General features: G+C 43.3%; 1 protein-coding gene across 1 annotated transcript in view; it reads left to right on the plus strand.

The window, feature by feature from the left end:
* The window catches only part of SUSD2 (sushi domain containing 2), a 384,373-nt gene that overhangs the window by 101,760 nt on the left and 261,293 nt on the right, over positions 1–21,320 (plus strand). The window lies entirely within an intron of this gene.

Consider the following 21,320-nt stretch of genomic DNA (forward strand, 5'->3'; position numbering starts at 1 on the left):
GGGCGTGTCTATACTGTGCAGTAAAATAAATAAATAAATAATTAAAAAAAATGGCGTGCGGTCCCCCCCTATTTTAATACCAGCCAGATAAAGCAATACGGCTGCAGGCTGGTATTCTCAGGATGGGGAGCCCCACATTATGGGGAGCCCCCCAGCCTAACAATATCAGCCAGCAGATGCCCAGAATTTCCGCATACATTATATGCAACAGTTCTGGGACAGTACCCGGCTCTTCCCGATTTGCACTGGTGCGTTGGCAATAGGGGTAATAAGGAGTTAATGGCAGCCCATAGCTGCTACTAAATCCTAGATTAATCATGTCAGGCGTCTCCCCGAGATACCTTCCATGATTAACCCCTTCACGACCGGCCGATTTTTCGCTTTCCGTTTTTTTTTTCGCCATTCTTTTTCTGAGAGACGTAACTTTTTTATTTTTCAGTCAATATGGTCATGTGAGGGCTCATTTTTTGCGGAACGAGCTGTACTTTTAAATGAAACCATCAGTTTTACCATATTGTGTACTAGAAAATGGCAAAAAAATTCCAAATGCTGAAAAATTGCAAAAAAAGTGCGATAGCACTATGGTTTTTGAGATATTTTATTCACTGTGTTCACTATATGGTAAAACTGATGTCTGGGTGTGATGCCTCAGGTCAGTGCGAGTTCGTAGACACCAAACATGTATAGGTTTACTTTTATATAAGGGGTTAAAAAAAATCGGAAGTTTGTCCGAAAAAAGTGGCGCACGTTTTACTCCATATTCCTTGACCCGTAGCGTTCTCATTTTTCGGGATCTTAGGCTCAATGATGGCTTATTTTTTGCGTCTCGAGCTGACGTTTTTAACGGTACCATTTTTGCGCAGAGGCTACGTTTTGATCGCCTCTTATTGCATTTTGCGCAAAAGTTGTGGCGACAAAAAAACGTCGTTTTGGCGTTTGGAATTTTTTTGCCGCTACGCCGTTTACTGATCAGATTAATTGATTTTATATTTTGATAGATCGGGCGTTTCTGAACGCGGCGATACCAAATGTGTGTATATTTTTTATTTTTTTAACCCTTTAATTTTCAATGGGGCGAATGGGGGGTGATTTGAACTTTTAGGTTTTTTTGTTTTTTTTTAATTTTTTAAAACTTATTTTTTAACTTTTTTTTTTTATTTTACTAGTCCCCCTAGGGGGCTATTGCGATCAGCATTCCGATCGCTCTGCAGTATCTGCTGATCACAGCTGGAAGGCTGTAAACAGCAGATACGCTGTCTTTCTCTTTTGCTGTGCCCCGGGCACAGCGAAAGTGAAACCAAGTCATGTTTAGTACAGGAGTCATCACATGACCCTGTGCTACCATGACAACTATCGGGAGTCACGTGATCGCGTCACGTGACTTCCGGTTTCGGGCGGTAAGTAAATGCTTACCGCAATCGCGCTTATAATGGCGCTGTCATGTATTGACAGCGCCATATAAGGGGTTAATCGGCACGAGCAGATAACGATTCTGCTCGTGCCTAGCAGGCACACATCTCAGCTGTGAAAATCAGCTGAGATGTGTGCCGATCGCGGCATGCTGCCGCCGGAGGACCGCGGGCAGTAAGATTATGTCATTTAGGACGTAATTTTACGGCCCGCGGTCGTTAAGGGGTTAATCTGTAAGTTACAGTTAAAAAACAGACACACCCGAAAAATCCTTTATTAGAAATGAAAAACACTAACAGATTCCCTCATTACCAATTTATTAACCCCAACAAAGCCCTCCATGTCCGGTGTAATCCACAGACCTCCAGCATCGCATCCAGCTCTGCTGCATGAAGGTGACAGGAGCACCAGAATACACCACCGCTCCTGTCAGCTCCATGCAGCAAATGAGGTGAGTAGTCACTCACTCAACATCAGACTTACCCAACTAACTTCACATACACACATACTACTCACCTCATTTGCTGTGTGGAGCTGACAGGAGCGGCGGTGTATTCTGCTGCTCCTGTCACCTTCATGCAGCAGAGCTGGGTGCGACGCTGGAGGTCCGTGGATTACGTCAGACATGGAGGGCTTTGTTGGGGTTAATAAATTGGTAATCAGGGAATTTGTTAGTGTTTTTTATTTCTAATAAAGGATTTTTCGGGTGTGTCTGTTTTTTAACTGTAAATTACAGATCAATCATGGAAGGTATCTCGGGGAGACGCCTGACATGATTAATCTAGGATTTAGTGGCAGCTATGGGCTGCCATTAACTCCTTATTACCCCGATTGCAAACGCACCAGGGCAAATCGGGAAGAGCCGGGTACAGTCCCAGAACTGTCGCATATAATGTATGCGACAATTCTGGGCGTCTGCTGGCTGATATTGTTAGGCTGGGGGGCTCCCCATAACGTGGGGCTCCCCATCCTGAGAATACCAGCTTGCAGCCGTATGGCTTTATCTGGCTGGTATTAAAATAGAGGGGGACCGCACGCCGTTTTTTTTAATTATTTATTTATTTATTTCTCTGCTCCATAGTGACACACCCACCGGCGGCTGTGATTGGTTGCAGTTAGACAGCTGTCACTCAGCGTGTGGGCGTGTCTCACTGCAACCAATCATATTTGCCGGTGGGCGGGGAAAGCAGGGAATACGAGATTGATTAATGAGCGGCCGTTTTTTTCAAAAGAGGAAAAGCCGCCGGAGTTTAGAGAACAGCCGTGCAGCGCTGCGCCGGAGATCAGGGAACGGTAAGTATGAGAGAGGGGGGGAACTGACCGACAGACAGCGATAGAAACAGATAAGACAGAGAGACAGACAGACAGACATAGAGAGAGACCGACCGACGGACTGAGGGAGAGAACGAAACAGAAAAAGAAAAAAGACCGACATCACATGAAAAAAGCACAAAACGTACAGGGAGCAAACAGAGATGCGTCCATGTCACTCGAACGTGTGCACAGACCCATTGACTTTCATTGGGTCTGTGCTGCGTGTTGCGTGCTGAAAACGGACATGCTTCCGTGCAAAACGGAGACACAAACATAGCACGCACACGGACCTTAATGAAAAACGCACATGTGTCCTCAAACATTAAATAACATTGGTGCACGTTTGGCCGTGTCTCTGGTATATACGGAAACGGACCAAACACGCACGTGTTTCACGGATGTGTGTTTCAGGCCTTAAATGCACCATTTGTAGTGAATGGTAGTGTTAGAACCAATGTGTCCAGTTCTGGTCTACAAGTGAGGAATCAGTTTAAAGATTATTTTAGTTTAAATCGCCATAGTCATGTATAAATTTGACATTGTTATAGTTTTTTATCACTTGGTTACATAATCACAAACACATATGTAATGCAAAAGAGAAAATGACCATACATAGGTATAATTTGTGTTTTTTTTTGTTGGTTTGTTGTGTTTGTGGTCCCAATAAGCTATTGTGATTTAACTTTATTGCTATAAAATCAGGAATTTTTGTTTTGCAAGTAACAGTACTACTGAATGTACATGACTAATAAAAATATGGCAAATTGGATTTGAAAAAATTAGTCCAGATGTTTTATTGAACCTATGTATGTCTGTTATCTTTTGCAAAACACCCTGTATTCTATTATTTTTTTTACAGAATTTTGTCAGGGACATTAGCCCATACAAAACACCATACTTTATTATGCAATAATGTCACGCAAACATAATTTGTTTGACACTATTGGAATACAAGTATGTGACCAGACCATATGCAGATACTGCATAGTGGCTGGATTTTTAATAATAAAGGTGTCTGAATGTTAGTGTAGTAGTTTATGTGCGTGCATTTTTTCCCTAAACCCAGTTTATTCTAATGGATGGTCCAAACAACATGTCCAGAGCAAGGCATCATTCTAACAGGCAGGTAATGTTTTTGAAGTGATAGAGTAATTTCTATTGAATCTTTGGAAAGGAAAACACAAATATGACCCCATGCATATAGAGTAAGTAATGTGTTACATTTTGAAATGTTTTCCGACCAGCAATACCCTAGAAAACATACCAAAATGTAAAATAATACATACAATATCACATTATGATTCAACTAAATCCTCTAGGCTAGTGATGTTTTCCTGTGTAGGCTCCATTGCATTGACATCTACAGAATATGTTTGCTGCACAACAGTAGATGTTGTAGTGAGTGACTGATCAGTGTTTCCACTAGTAACAGTTGTTGCACTTGGAACCAATAATGATGCAGTTGTTTGAGCAGATGGGAGACCAAGTGTAGGTGGTACATATTGATGTGTTGGAAGAGGCTGAGTATGTGTGTATGTGAAGTTAGCTGGGTAAGTCTGATGTTGAAAGTACTGTTGTTGTGATTATTAGGAATCTGGTAGGATGTTGTTTGTTGAAACATTTGAGGTAGTCTATGAACATTACTAACAATACTAGGATAGTTCAAAGAGGTTTGCATTGGTGTCTGTTGGGGTACTTGTGGGACAAATGATGGCTGTTGAGATGGCCTTTGTGTCATTAATGTACCTGTTTGGTGTGGGACAATTGTTGGCCTAATTTGCACATCACTTCCCATAGAAGAAGATGGACACTGTATATGTGTTTGTTGCACTACCGGATTAAGTTGAAAATTAGAGAAATGTTCATCAGTTTGGGTTTCCACAGTTTGTTGAGTTGTGTTTGTGTGTGGGCCACGTGGATTGGCTCTCCATTGCTCTATCACTTCAAAACAATATATGGGTTCTGGCTCACGTTGGGTAGCAGATATTAGTGTTATTAAGGATGCCCTCAATCTGTCCTGCCTATCAGCATGAACCAATGCAAGAGAGGGAGAAAGGGAGCGGCAAAATCTCTCTCCATCACTCTCTGGTATCAGTGAATTCATCATGTGTATATTTCTGGTATCAATGATATCTGGCAGGGATCATAAATCTTCATAACGCCTATGTCTGAGACCAGGTATAGATTGTGCTACTGTGCGCATGGTATTAGTTGATATTCTTGGCTGTGTGCCTGCATGTTGCTGTGGACTACTCTCTGCAAGAACTGGTGAAGGGCCACTTTGTTGCCCTGTAGACTGGCCTGCAATTACATTAGTGGATTGACTTGTTCCCAAACCCAAATCAGAGGACATTTCTTCTGCGTCTGGCTGGCTGGTGTTGGGGATTGTTGGTGGTTGATATGAGGTTGGCTCCATCTCAGAAGCAGAGGTCGCTGTTAATACTGCTGACTGGGCTTCCTCACTATCGTCCAGATTATCCTCTGTACTTTGAAGAAAGAAAAAAAAAAAAAAATTAATGTGTGCATTTCAAAAAAACCCGCCATGTGATGTAATGGTTTAAACTTACTTTGGTACTTCCATAATGGGCATGAGGAAGGTGAGTCTTTCATAATGGACATATTTTTTCTTTTTGGCTGCGGCAGCTGTGGTGGCCACTGGGTTATACTCTCTTCTGAACTGGTCACGTGCTGAGCGCCATCGCCGTTTAACAAGATCCACTGTTTAAAAACAAAAAATTGTATAATAAGGTCACAAATTCTAACAACTGAACAATAAAAAAATAAAACATTCTTGTATTGCAGCAATTTAAATAAATTGGAACACACATCCATGTGTATGAAAACAACAACCCATGACACTCATATAGTGACATAATAACACAATAAGCACGACAAAGTAAACAAGATCTCCAGTAACAAGATTAAACCACTGTATAATCATTTATCTCCTTTTTTACTTAAGGTACCGTCACACATAACGAGATCGCTAGCGAGATCGCAGCTGAGTCACGGTTTCCGTGACGCAGTAGCGATCCCGTTAGCGATCTCGTTATGTGTGACACTTACCAGCGATCAGGCCCCTGCTGTGAGATCTCTAGTCGTTGCAGAATGGTCCAGGCCATTTTCTTCAAAGCCGATGTCCTGCTGGGCAGGACACATCGCTGTGTTTGACACTGTGTGACAGGGTCACAGTGACTGCGGAGATCGTTATACAGGTCGCTACTGCGACCTGTATTGTTCCTGCATCGCTGGTAAGATCTGACTGTGTGACATCTCACCTGCGACCTCCCAGCGACTTACCTGCGATCTCTATCAGGTCGCATCGTTTTCGGGATCGCTGGTAAGTCGTTGTGTGTGACTGGGCCTTTACAAAAATAAAAAACCTTCAGTAAGCCATGAGAAACAAAATGTCTATAAACCCATGAAGTGGCATATGTTCCTCAAAGATTTACCATTATACACTACACATTACTGTTACCATTCCAGACATGGTGACACCAAGGGACATGCATAATAAACCAAACATGAAAATACAACTCAAAATGTATAGACATTTCACAGCACATTTACAATAGAAAAAGCACAAAATTGAAAACAAAAATATATTTCAAACATGTTTAATTGTTGCTTGACCACCCTGAAATGCCTTTTGTACATGCATAAAATGCTTTGCAGACCACATATACACATGCTGACATTACTAGAAAACTGCAATGAATAGTTCAAAAGGCCAATAAAATACACTCTCCTGTTTGTGAGTCTCCAGTGTATCTCAAAATGAGTCAGGCCCATTAATACATGCCAAACAAACTATACAAATATGTTTCTAATCTGCCTACAGATTGTGCACATGTAGGTAAAGACAGAAGCAATGCAATTATCTGTACTCACCATATCTATTTTTCTTTCCAGGGGTACATTGAGACCATCCATTCCTAGGGTAGACTACCTCTGCCACAGCCATCCATGCTCGTTCCACCATTAACCTGTCATGGTAGCCATCAACACGTGTGTCCCACAGCTCTGGATGCCTCTCTACTTCTCCAATCAGCCTCTCTGTATCGATTCTGGCGCCATGCTCAGTACCTGTGTTGTTCTCTGTGCTCAAAGTTCCCCTGCAGTGAGAGGACAGATGCCCAGCTGCTGTCTGGAGTGCAAATGAGACAGGAAATGTATGTTTGGCGCCAGGATTAATGGCCTACAATTGACCTGATAGATTGGTAACAAGTGTTTCAGATTTTGTGATGAAAAACGGACACGGACGATACGTGCTGAACACGGACATACTCCGTGTGCGGTCCGTGCAGGCACGGACCCATAGGCTAAAGCGGGTCCGTTCCTGCGTGCTGCCGGCCAAAAACGGACATGTCGTCCGTGTAGAAAAGCGCACACACGTACTTACCACATGGACACACGTTCCGTGTGATTTTACGTGTGTGTGCCATCTACCATTGAATAACATGGGTCTCCGTGTCTCCGGTACGTGCAAATACGTACCGCACACGTACAAAAAAAACGGATGTGTGTTGCAGGTCTTACTGTGTGCAGTCACTATCGGTAATAATGTTTTCCTCTGTTGCTGATGCATCTGTCCTAGAGTTACACCATGGGCGTTGTTACTATGAAACTTGAACTTATTTCACCTTCTTTACCTAGTCCATATGTATATCAGTTAGCTCTATCTGGACAGATGGACATAGCAGTTGAATGAGACAGTACCACTATAGCTACAGTATATGTTATTTATTGTTATTGTGTATGGTGTACTGTTCTTACATATTTTAGGTGTTTATCTGCATAGGTCACTATGTTGTACTGGTACAAAACCAATTGTGGGACCTGTATGTATTGACACTTGTACACATTACATGTGGGCAGGGCCGCCACTAGGAATTTCAGGGCCCCATACTGGCAAAATTTTCGGGCCCCCTTGGGATTCCGCCCAGGCTCCACCCCCAGCTCCGCCTCCACCACTCAAACTTCCTACAGTCTCACTGCCACTCTTGCAAAAACATGTATGCATGCATGTATGTATGTATATACAGTATAATATATATATATATATATATACACACATACAGTCATGGCCAAAAGTGTTAGCACCCTTGAAGTTGTTTCCCTCAGAAAATTACACAGACAGACAGACTGTATACACAGACAGATAGTATACACAGACAGACAAACTGCATACACAGACAGCCAGCCTGCATACACAGAGAGACAGACTGTATACACAGAGAGACTGTATACTCAGAGAGACTGTATACACAGACAGACTGCATACACAGACAGACTGCATACACAGACAGACAGACTACATACACAGACAGACAGACTGTATATACAGACAGACAGACTATATACACAGACAGACAGACTGCATACACAGACAGACAGACTGTATACACAGACAGACAGACTGTATACACAGACAGACAGACTGCATACACAGACAGACTGACAGACTGCATACACAGACAGACAGATTGCATACACAGACAGACTGCATACACAGACAGACAGACTGTATACACAGACAGACAGACTGCATACACAGACAGACAGACTGTATACACAGACAGACAGACTGCATACACAGACAGACTGCATACACAGACAGACAGACTGTATACACAGACAGACTGTATACAAAGACAGACTGCATACACAGACAGACAGACTGCATACACAGACAGACAGACTGTATACACAGACAGACAGACTGCATACACAGACAGACTGCATACACAGACAGACAGACTGTATACACAGACAGACTGTATACAAAGACAGACTGCATACACAGACAGACAGACTGTATACACAGACAGACAGACTGTATACACAGATAGTATACATAGACAGACAGACAGTATACACAGATAGTATACATAGACAGACAGCTACATATTGCACACTATACAGGACACACCTATCTTATACATAACACATACAGGCAGCACATAACACATACAGGCAGCACATAACACATACCAAGAGCACTTAACACATCAGACAGCACATAACACATGCAGAGAGCACATAACACATACAGGCAGCACATAACACATACAGGCAGCACATAACATATGATTCACATTATACTCACCTGCCCGTGATGCATTTCAGCGCCCTCCCGCGCATCTAGCTGAGGCAAGGCAGGTGTTGGGTTCGGCAGGCCCCCCACAGTCTGAGATCAGCTGAACCTGGCTGGGATCAGCCCCCCTTCCGGGTTGAGATCACAGCGGGCCCCCCGGGCTGAGATGAGCGGGCGGGCCACCTCACCACCCCCCCGGTCTCAGATAAGCGGGCCCCCCGGGCTGAGAAGAGCGAGCGGGCGGGCCACCTCACCACCGCCCCCCCCCCCCAGTCTCAGATAAGCGGGCCCCCCCCGGGCTGAGATGAGCGAGCGAGTGGGCCACCTCACCACCCCCCCTGGTCTCAGATAAGCGGGCCCCCCCAGGCTGAGATGAGCGAGCGAGCGGGCAGGCCACCTCACCACCCCCCGGTCTCAGATAAGCGGGCCCCCCCCGGGCTGAGATGAGTGAGCGAGCGGGCGGGCCACCTCACCACCCCCTCCCCCGTCTGAGATCAGCGCCCCCCTCGGGTTGAGATGAGCGGGTGGGCCTCCTCACCACCTCACACGTCCCCGGCGAATGTCTTCAGCTGAGCTCACAGTGCTTACCTGTCCCCGCTGGCTGCCGCGTCCTCGCCACCTCAGCCGCTGTTACTTGCAGGAGTGTAATGAGGTGGCGTAGTGATGACCTCACCACACTGCTGCAAGGCCCAGCGATGACGCGCTCTGCTCTGCTCCAATGATTCTGCCTCCACTCCACCACATGGCTAATTTGCATGCTCCGCCCCATCGCATGCAAATTTGCTATGTAAGGAGGTGAAGTGACACCGCCGGACCCCTCTGCTGCTGCTGTGACTGGGGCCCGGTGAAGAGAAGGGGCCCATCTTGCCAGGGGCTTAATAAAGATAAGTATTTACCCCGGGCCTGGCCGGGCCCCCTCTCTTCACCAGGCCCCCTACACCAGGCACAGTAGTAATGCCCTGATGGCGGCCCTGCATGTGGGGTTCCAGATTTACTTCATATGCTTTAGTATTTCATTACATGAATGTATAATTAGCCATTGCAAGATCTAATGATCATATTGGTTGATTTATAATTGTGTGGTTTCTGTACTAATTTATGAATTCTATGTTTTTAACTGTATAATTTTCAAATAAAAATACTGATAATTAAAAATCATGCGGAATTACTCCTGTTTGGTATATTTGAGTAGTATCTATGGATTTGGAGTTAGCATTACATTTGCAGTCAATATGCAAATCTGGACATTTTTGAACCTGTCACTTGAGTGGTTTGCACTTACGGTATAACTCGAACTTTGAATCTGAACCCTGTTTTGGTTTTTTTTTGGAAATTTGTTTCCGAACCCGAACCTTGAACCTTGAACCTCAGGTCCGCTCATCTCTAAAAAGGAGCTCACAACAGTTGCAGTAATACAACAACAGCAGGCTCAGCATTGGGGTATCAGCCAAATAAGGAGTTTGTATAGGCTGGGAATTGATGGAGATGATGTTGCAAATGTGTATAACATATAGTATGTGTGTATGTATGTGACATACAGTGCGTCTCTGTGTGTGTAGATTCCAGACTTATATGTACCAGTGTTGCAGATAAAAAACGGTCAGCAATCACTAAACAAACAAGACAATTTATGCTTATACATTGGGTGATTGAGTTGTTTATGCTGGAACAAAAATCATAGATCTCAGCAGCACATCGGTCTAGTTAATAGATGTTATGCTGAAAATGTGATATGTATGGGGACAGAATGACCTTTTGATAATTGTTCTAACCCCCCTATTATTCGTCAGCTTGTGTGTGCAAAGAGGTCAGTAAACAAATGCTGAACAACTTGAGTATAGTCCGTTCGATTTAATGATCTGAAATCAGCTTGTCTAAATGCATTATGAATTCTTCTGTGTTATGGTGCAATATGTTAGCATTTGGGGCCTCACTTTTTATTTCTGACCAGGGACCCACTTTGTCTAAAACCAGCCCTGCGTCTCCTCTTTGGTACATATATATGACTACATAACGTTCTGTCACGATGACTCGGATAGCATGGAACCAGGGCTCCTAAGCTGTCCCTCAAGCTAGGGGACCGTATGCTATCCTTAACCTCAGGCATGCTCCTGATGGTGGAGAGGCCTGAATGATAGATCGGGCATTTCTGAATGCGGCGATACCAAATGTGTGTATATTTTTTATTTTTTTATCCCTTTAATTTTCAATGGGGTTAAAGGGGGGATTTAAACTTTTAGGGTTTTTTTAAAATTTTTCAAAACTTGTTTCTTTACTTTTTTTATTTTACTAGTCCCCCTTGGGAACTACAATGACCAGCAGTCTGATCACTCTTCCATATCTGCTGATCACAGCTACACAGCTGTGCACACCAGATATGCTCATCTCCTATCTCACACACCTCTTGGCCGTGTGAGACAGGAAGTGAATCATGTGACCTACAGGAGTCATCACATGACATTGTGCTACCATGACAACCATCGGATCCACGTGATCATGTCACGTGACTTCCAGTGTCAGGCAGTGACTAAACGAACACCTCGAATGCTATTATAATGGGTTAACAGGTACGGGCAGATCGCGGATCTGCTCATACCTGGTAAGCACACATGTCAACTGTATAAATCAGCTAACATGAGCGCAGATGCCCCCCGACTGCCTGCGGCAGCCAGGGTGTTTAGCACTATGACCTCTAGGACGCAACTTTACTGCTCACTGTCGTTAAAGGGTTAATTTTTTAACACTAGTATTGTTGAAGTGCCAATAAAATAAATATAAGTTTGACCCCTTTACGACCTTGGATGTACCAGTATGTCCAAAGGTGTGTTTGGCCCTCTAATGCGGGCTCGCTGATCAGCCGACATGTGCAGCTAACAGGTGCCGGATTTAACACACAACAGCAGGGAGCACATCATTCCATGCCGCCATCGGCGGCCCCGTGACATGATCACGGAGTGCCGATGGGTGGTCATGACAGCTGGGTGTCAGCTGATGACCCTTGTCAGTGTCATGATGTAGTTCCTGGGATTGCCGGCTGTGCGCAGCATTACTGGGAGATCAGCATTTTTGCTGTACAAATCGATGCTGAAGCACCGCTCTGAACAGCTGAAGCTATCTTAGTGTGTGAGCTTTAAGTCCCCTTAGTAAAAATAAGAAAAGTTTAGAAAAAATAAGTTTTTAAAAATATGAAGAAATTAAAAAACGTAAGTTCAAATCACCCTCATTTTTGACCCATTGAAAAAAAATGGTATCACTGCATTCAGTAAGGCCTGTCTTTTAAAATAATAAATAAATTAATCTGATTGGTAAAGGGTGTAATGAGAAAAAAAAACAAAATACCAGAATTATGATTTTTTTGGTTGCCGCAATATTGCAATAAAATGCAATGACTGGTGATCAAAACATCACATCTACCCAAAAATGATATAATGAAAAAACATCAGCTAAGGACGGAAAAATAAGCCCTAACACAGCTCCAGACCCCGATAAATGAGAACGCTATGGGAAAATGGCGACAAAAGAGCAATTATTTTTTTTGACAAAATTCATATTTTTTCTTTAATACTTAAATAAAAATAAAATTTTACATGTTTGGTATCTACAATTTTGTACTGACCTGGGGAATCATACTGTCAGGTCAGTTTTACCATATAGTGAACATGGTAAATAACCCCCTCCCCCCCAAATATTTGTGGCATTGCACTTTTTTTTGCAACTTCACTGTACTTTGATTTTTTTACCCCGCTTTCCAGTACATTATGGGGCAGAATGAATAGTGTTATTCCAAAGTACAACTTGTCCTGCAAAAACAAGCCTTCATATGGCTATATTGACGAAAAAATATAAAAGTTATGGCTCTTGGAAGAAGGGGGGGGGGGGGAAGGAAATGAAAAATGGAAACTTGTCGGGTGGTGATGGGGTTAATTTTATTGGGCATTTTCTTTTTATTCCTGTGAGTGGTTGTCATAGGGCCCCAACCACACAGCCCATTATGCTGTTTTAAACCCACCTCAACTACATACTCTTTCATTGGAACTTGATAGTGACATATAAATTCATAAACCACAAAGAAACCTTCTGTTTTAATTACAGGAAACCAGTGACACATAAAGGTTGAGTGAATCTGGCTTCCTGTAATTAAATCAGAATTACAATTCAGTAGCCCCTGTAGACATGAAGACGATCCCATAGACATTGACATCTACATCACTTACTGTTGTAAACAATGGTCTTTGCTGGGAGGCAATTAGATTCTTCCGACACTGTGGAGTCCTTGTAACATTGGTCCTTTGTCTCATTCTGTTGGCACGAACGATGTGTTAGGACCCTTACTTTAATTAAAATAATACAATGCTTCACACAAAGGATACATACCTCTTACGTGTTTTATTTTGGCGGTAATATCCAGAGTCCTCGGAGACCAATCACAACATTGTACAATCAAATCATTTGCTTCATTTATATAGAAGTGGATCAGGACATTTCTCGTTTTGTATTGCACAAAATTGGGCCACAAATAAATTCAGTAGAATATTTCCAACAACATTCTGCATGCTAAAACTTCATTATATAATATATATTTAGATATGTCTCAGCCTAAGGCTAGTAGCCCCTTACCCTCTTTTATTATCTCCTCTCCTGGAACACGTCTGTGGTATATATACCATGATGCATATTGTCTTTATTGTCTGTTGTAGTTTGTCATATGGCACATGTGGGTCATTTATTATTTTTTTTGGATTCCCCTTAGGTCTATATGAATATAGGAGTTATCATTAAATGTATTATTATATACTATTTTTGACGTCTCCATTTGTCTATCTTAGCATAATACTGCTTTTTTGTCCTGATGACTATTACTGTGATTCTATATTTGTTATGTATGTTTCTTAAATGATTAATATTTATTTCAGTATTGCAAAGGGAGAAAGGGGTTTTTCCTGGCTGTTATATCAGCAATACCTTTGGTCCCTTTATATGAACTATTGTACCATTTAAATCATGGCTGGGAAAAGACAGCTGATGGGCTGAAAACAGTGGACTGCGGGCTGCAACGTGCCCTGTAACACTACTGCTTCCCAATGTCACTGCTATTTGCAGACCGGAATTGGACAAACTTAAGTATGGCACGTCACTGGCGGGGGCTGAGAGTAGAGTGAATGCGTCCCCATACTGCTGTCACTCAGAGAGGCAGCCTTGTCTACACCAGTAATGTGCCCTCCTCAATTGGTCCAACTCTGGCCTGCAGCCGGAAGGATCTACAGTCATGGCCAAAAGTTTTGAGAATGCTACAAATATTAATTTTTACAAAGTTTACTGCTTAAGTTTTTCTAATGGCAATTTGCATATACTCCAGAATGTCATAAAGAGTGATCAGCTTAACAGCAATTACTTGCAAAGTCTAATGGCAATTTGCATATACTCCAGAATGTCATAAAGAGTGATCAGCTTAACAGCAATTACTTGCAAAGTCAATATTGGCTAAGAAAATGAACTTTAACCCCCAAAACACATTTCAACATCATTGCATTCCTGCCTTAAAAGGAGCAGCTAACATTGTTTTAGTGATTGTTCCATTAACACGGGTGTGGGTGTTGATGAGGACAGGGCTGGCGATCAATCAGTCATGATTAAGTAAGAATGACACCACTGAACACTTTAAAAGGAGGCTGGTGCTTGGTATCATTGTTTGTCTTCAGTTAACCATGGTTATCTCTAAAGAAACACATGCAGCCATCATTGCTCTGCACAAAATGGCTTAACAGGGAAGAGTATCGCAGCTACAAATATTGCACCTCAGTCAACAATCTATCACATCATCAAGAACTTCAAGGAGAGAGCTTCCATTGTTGCCAAAAAGGCTCCAGGGCTGTTTCAGCTGTGGGATCGGACTACCAGCAGTGCCGAGCTAGCTCAGCAATGGCAGCAGGCTGGTGTGAGTGCTTCTGCACGCACTGTGAGGCGGAGACTGCTTGAGCAAGCTCTGGTTTCAAGAAGGGCAGCAAAGAAGCCACTTCTCTCCAGAAAAAACATCAGGGACCGATTGATATTCTGCAAAAGGTACAGGGAGTGGACTGCTGAGGACTGGGGTAAAGTCATTTTCTCAGATGAATCCCCTTTTCGATTGTTTGGAACATCTGGAAAACAGCTTATTAGAAGAAGAGGTGAGCGCTACCACCAGTCTTGTCTCATGCCAACTGTTAAGCATCCTGAAACGATTCATGTGTGGGGTTGCTTCTCAGTCAAGGGAATCGGCTCACTCACAGTCTTGCCTAAAAACACAGCCATGAATAAAGAATGGTACCAGAATGTCCTCCAAGAGCAACTTCTCCCAACTGTCCAGGAGCAGTTTGGCGCCCAACAATGCATTTTCCAGCATGATGGAGCACCTTGCCATAAAGCAAAGGTGATCACTAAATGGCTCATGGAACAAAACATAGAGATTTTGGGTCCATGGCCTGGAAACTCCCCAGATCTTAATCGCATTGAGAACTTGTGGGTAATCATCAAGAGACAGGTGGACAAACAAAAACCAACAAATTCTGGCAAAATGCAAGCATTGCTTATGCAAGAATGGACAGCTATCAGTCAGGATTTGATCCAGAAGTTGATTGAGAGCATGCCAGGGAGAATTGCAGAGGTCCTGAAGAAGAAGGGTCAACACTGCAAATATTGACTTGCTGCATTAACTCATTCTAACTGTCAATATAACCTTTTGGTACTCATAATATGATTGCAATTATATTTCTGTATGTGATGTAAACATCAGACAAACACAATTAAAAACCAGAGGGCAACAAATCATGTGAAAATATAATTTTGGTGTCATTCTCAAAACTTTTGGCCATGACTGTTAACTATAACAGCAAAAAAGGTATTTACTAGGCTGTTAGAGACAAGCTTGCAGAAGCAGAGTAGATAGCAGAAGTATTTTAGAAAAGTGTTAGGAAGAGTTAGAGTAAAAGAAAGGGGGTCATATTAGTATTGGAAAACCACTTTAAGTATGGTAAATTGTAGATAGGATAATACTACCTGTTAAGCCCGCTACACACGCTTCAATATATCTCACAATCCGTCGTTGGGGTCAAGTTGTAAGTGACGCACATCCGGCATCGTTTGTGAGGTATCTGCGTGTGACAGCTACGTGCGATCAGGATTGAACGCAAAACCGTTGATCGCAAACACATCGTATCATTCTCTAGAATTGAGCGTTTTGTTGCACGAACCTAGTGAATTGTAATGTGTGACATCCCTCATACGATTTTGGTGTCTGAGGCTATGTGCGCAGGTGTGCGCTCTGCACCGCAGCTTAAAAAAGGTCCGCTTCAGAGCGCAGCTGAAAAGCTGCGTTCTGAAGCGCCTCACAATGTCTGTCATGCACTAATCTCTGTCAGTCGGTCACTATCTCTGTCCCTCACTCTCTGTCCATGTCAGTCTATCCCCCTCTCTCATATACTCACCGATCCCCGATCCCCGGCGCTGCACGGCATTCACACTGCTCCGGCGGCTTTTACTGTTTTGAAAAAGCCGGCCGCCCATTAAACAATCTCGTATTCCCTGCTTTCCCCGCCCACCGGCGCCTATGATTGGTTACAGTGAGACACGCCCCCACTCTGAGTGACAGGTGTCACACTGCACCCAATCACAGCAGCCGGTGGGCGTGTCTATACTGTGTAGTGAAATAAATAATTAAATAATGAAAAAAAAACGGCGTGCGGTTCCCCCCAATTTTAAAACCAGCCAGATAAAGCCATACGGCTGAAGGCTGGTATTCTCAGGATGGGGAGCTCCACGTTATGGGGAGCCCCCCAGCCTAACAATATCAGCCAACAGCCGCCCAGAATTGCCGCATACATTATATGCGACAGTTCTGGGACTGTACCCGGCTCTTCCCGATTTGCCCTGGTGCGTTGGCAAATCGGGGTAATAAGGAGTTATTGGCAGCCCATAGCTGGCAATAAGTCCTAGATTAATCATCTATGAGACACCTTCCATGATTAATCTGTAAATTACAGTAAATAAATACACACACCCGAAAAAATCATTTATTAGAAATAAAAAACACAAACATATACCCTGGTTAACCACTTTAATCAGCCCCAAAAAGCCCTCCATGTCCGGCGTACTCCAGGATGCTCCAGCGTCGCTTCCAGCTCTGCTGCATGGAGGTGACCGGAGCTGCTGAATACACCGCCGCTCCTGTCACCTCCACACAGCAACTGAAGACAGCCACGCGATCGGCTGAGCTGTCAGTGAGGTTACCCGCTGTCACTGGATCCAGCGGTGGATGCAGCGGTGGCCGCCGGTAACCTCAGTGACAGCTCAGCTGATCGCGCTACTCACCTCAGTTGCTGCGTGGAGGTGAGAGGAGCGGCGTTGAGTAGCGCGATCAGCTGAGCCGTCACTGAGGTTACCCGCTGTCACTGGATACAGCGGTGGCCGCGGGTAACCTCAGTGACAGCTCAGCTGATCGCGCGGCTGTCTTCAGTTGCTGTGTGGAGGTGACAGGAGCGGCGGTGTCTTCTGCAGCTCCGGTCACCTCCATGCAGCAGTGCTGGTTTTAAAATTGGGGGGGGCCGCACGCCGTTTTTTTTAATTATTTAATTATTTATTTCACTGCACAGTATAGACACGCCCACCGGCTGCTGTGATTGGGTGCAGTGTGACACCTGTCACTCAGCGTGGGGGCGTGTCTCACTGTAACCAATCATAGGCGCCGGTGGGCGGGGAAAGTAGGGAATACGAGATTGTTTAATGGGCGGCCGGCTTTTTCAAAATAGTAAAAGCCGCCGGAGCAGTGTGAATGCCGTGGAGAGCCGGGGATCGGGGATCGGTGAGTATATGAGAGAGGGCTGCTCAATTCTGTTACTCAGGAGTTTAGCGGTCACCGATGAGCCATTCACAGGTGACCGCTAATCAGGGCGCGACACAGACAGAGCCGCAGCATGACAATGAAGTCGGGGGAAGTTCACCCGAGTTCATTCTGACAGTGCGGCTCTGTCTGTGTCTGCTGTCATCTGCCATTCAGCTCTGCTACATGGCTGTCTGTGTCTGCTGTCAGCGGCCATGTAGCAGAGCTGAATGGCAGATGACATAGTAAAAACGCATCCCTACACATTACACACGCTTGGCAAGTCAATAAATAAAAAAAAAAAAAAAGGTGCCCAATGCATACGTCACAGAACACATGATCTAAAGGATCGCACATAAAATTGATCAATTTAACATAGACTACTAACGCACGTGTGACAGCAAATGAACGACCTACGTGCAATCTCATAAGATGCCGTATGCAACCTGGGCGTGTCACATCGCAAATGCGATTGTACAACTAATTGCAACGTGTAAAGTGGGCTTTAGATGAGGTGCTTGATGCTAAGTGTGACAGTGTGGTAGGAGTGCTTGATGCAAGAATACTGAGTGGGGGTAAGGTGGGAAACCGTTAGATCTTCGTATACTGCCTTTGTTTGATATCAGTGAAAAATCTTTGGCTGTCATCATACTGGTAATGGGTGATCTGGCCGACACGTCTATGTCAGGGGCAGTAGCTGTTTGTGCCTGACAAGCTTCTCTGAGAGCTGAATATGGCTCCCAAAGTTAGAAACGTTGGGGACCACCGAGCTAGAGAGTAGATTATTGTTTAGGGCTTATAAGTTGCTAATACATTTGGGTTCACGCTAAATGTATATAGCTTTTAGCATTGCATATTGAATACAGAAAGGTTTATAGCTTTTATGAATATAGTAGAATGAATGGGGATTGATACTTTCCTCTAGGTTCACAGTTTGGAATAGCAGCTGCTGGTTCCAGCTGTGCCCACTCCCATGCAGCAAGGAGAAGCAGCTTTGCATCTGTAGCAGTAGAGGCATATGACGCTCTAAAGCGGGCTGGATTCAGAGATCTGGACAGATTCAGAGCTGCACTCGCATGTTGTGTAACAAACAGCTTGCAAGCACTTTCCTCTTGCTTAGGAAATCGGTCACCTCTGACAGACTGTAACAAGCAGTAAACTATGAAATTAAGAAACACTCCATTCTTGAGAACAGAGAGGATTTTTAAAAGAAGTAAATTTTTACAAACTTTGCAATTTTACTGATTTAACATCTCACTTGAGCTCCTACAATGCAGTAGAACAGTTTGTTAACACCAAATTACTGTGCAGTTTATATACACCAACAATAGTACGGTAAATCACGAGTGCAGGCATTGTGCAGCAGACATTGAACCAGAACTGTATTTACATTGGAAGCCCACGGAATAATGGATGTAGCTCTGACATAGAATACCGAATTAAGTAACTCACGAGCCATAGAAGATCACTAATGCAATGTATTGACTAAGATATTCAGCCTTTGATGTAGAATAATTTTGTATATACATGGGCGGCATGTTGGCTCAGTGGTTAGCACTGCAGTCTTGCAGTGCTGGGGTCCTGGGTTCAATTCCCACCAACGACAACATCTGCAAGGAGTTTGTATGTTCTCCCTGTGTTTGCATGGGTTTCCTCTGGATTCTCCGATTTCCTCCAATACTTTAAAAACATATTGATAGGGAATTTAGATTGTGAGCCCCAATGGGGACAGTGTTGCCAGCGTGTGTAAAGCATCACTGTATAAATAAATATTATTATATTTTACACAAGTAAACATATTAACATTAGTATAACCTTATTTGTTTAAACTCAAGTGAGATTTTTCTGCAACTTTTCCTTAACTGTAATGTCAGTTAAGATGTTATTAAAAAACAATATATCAATCCTAGCTGATTATTAACCCCTTCACGACCTTTGACGTACTGGTACATCCAAGTGCTGATGCACTGCTCTGTATAACACAGGTGATTGGACAAATGCAGCATCAAGTCTCTTAAGGGGGCTAGTAAATACAGTAAAAAGTGGAAAAAGAAAGGTTTTAAAAATATGAAAAAAGTTCCAATCACCCCGCTTTTGCCTCATTAAAAAAATAAAACAATAAAATAAGTAAACAAACACATATTTGGTATCGCTGAGTTAGTAAAAGTCCAATCTCTCAAAATATAAAATAAACTAATCTAATTGGCAAACAGCGCAAAGAGGAAAAAAAATCAAAACACCAGAATTACGGGGGTTTTTTTGGTCTCCGCAACATTGCAATGAAATGCAATAAGAGGTGATTAAAACATTGTATCTACCCTAAAATGGCATCAATTAAAATGGCAGCTCAGGGTGCAAGAAATATGCCATCACACAGCTCCTGCTCCTTAAAAATTAAAACGTTACAAGTCATGGAAAACAGCAAAATAGAAAAAAAATCTCACAAATTCCCAATTTTTTATTGGTATCTGTGTACTCTTACAGACCTGGAAAATCATTATACTGCCCAGGCAGTTTAAAGTGGTGGTTAGAAGGCAATGAAAATGTCATTTAAATCACTTTCACTTTGATGCTATAATCTAAGCTATTTTCTAATATACTTATATTACAAATTCCGTACCTTTCCCTAACAACACTATCTAACCGCCATTCTATTTTCTATATTTCATGTCTGATGAAGATTTGTTTGATAATCCCAATGCGTGCTGGGCTATTCAGACAAAGCGTCATCAGGGAGCAGAGTCTGTGGCAGTGACTGCAGTCTCTGTCCCCTCCCTGAAACTAAACGTCATCATGACACTCATTTCAAGGGTTGTTCTGTCCCTTTGTTTCCTTCCCTGTTCCCTCCCTGCTGTGTCTGTCTCTCTTTGCACTGTGCACTGTGCGATCTTCACTGAGCACAGTGCCCACTCTGTTATCGAGTGAACGGTGTCTATACCCAGCATGCAGGAGTCCAGTGATGTCACCAGTGGGGGTGGGCGGCGCTAGTCTCCTGGATGCCAGGTATAGAAACTGCTCTGTTATCTGCTAAATTATTACTGTCTTGAGACTATAACAGAGTGGGCGCTGTGCACATCACACCATACACAGCGCAGAGAGGGACAGACAGAGCAGGGAGGGGACACGGAGGGACAAACCAGCCCCTGAAATGAGCATCATGATGACGCTTTGCTTCAGGGAGGGGGCAGAGGCTGCTGACACTGCCACAGAGACTGCCCCTTGATGACACTTTGTTTGAGTATCCCAGCATGCACTGGGATTCTCAATTGAATCCTCATTAGGCAGGAAATAGTAAAAGTGTAGTTAGGGAACAGAAGGGAATTTTTAACACAAGTATATTAGAAAATTGCATAGATTATAGCATCAAATAGATAGGGATTTAAATAAAATTTACTTTTGCTGTGAACCACCCTTTTAACCACAAAGTGAGTATGGTAGATAAAAGAAACCCCCAAAGCAATTGTACTTGTTTTGCAATTTCAATAAAAAGAATGATGTAATTCAAGAGTACAATTCACCCCACAACTTTGATGGATGTTCTACCTGGGGCATGCGAACCTGGTTGTCAGACAAAAATCAAAGGGGAGTGGTCATACTCACGATGAGGAGACATGACTGAATGGATTTAATTTGAGGGCATTCATTGGT

This window comes from Anomaloglossus baeobatrachus, chromosome 1 (assembly GCF_048569485.1).
Source record: "Anomaloglossus baeobatrachus isolate aAnoBae1 chromosome 1, aAnoBae1.hap1, whole genome shotgun sequence".
Classification (NCBI taxonomy): domain Eukaryota; kingdom Metazoa; phylum Chordata; class Amphibia; order Anura; family Aromobatidae; genus Anomaloglossus; species Anomaloglossus baeobatrachus.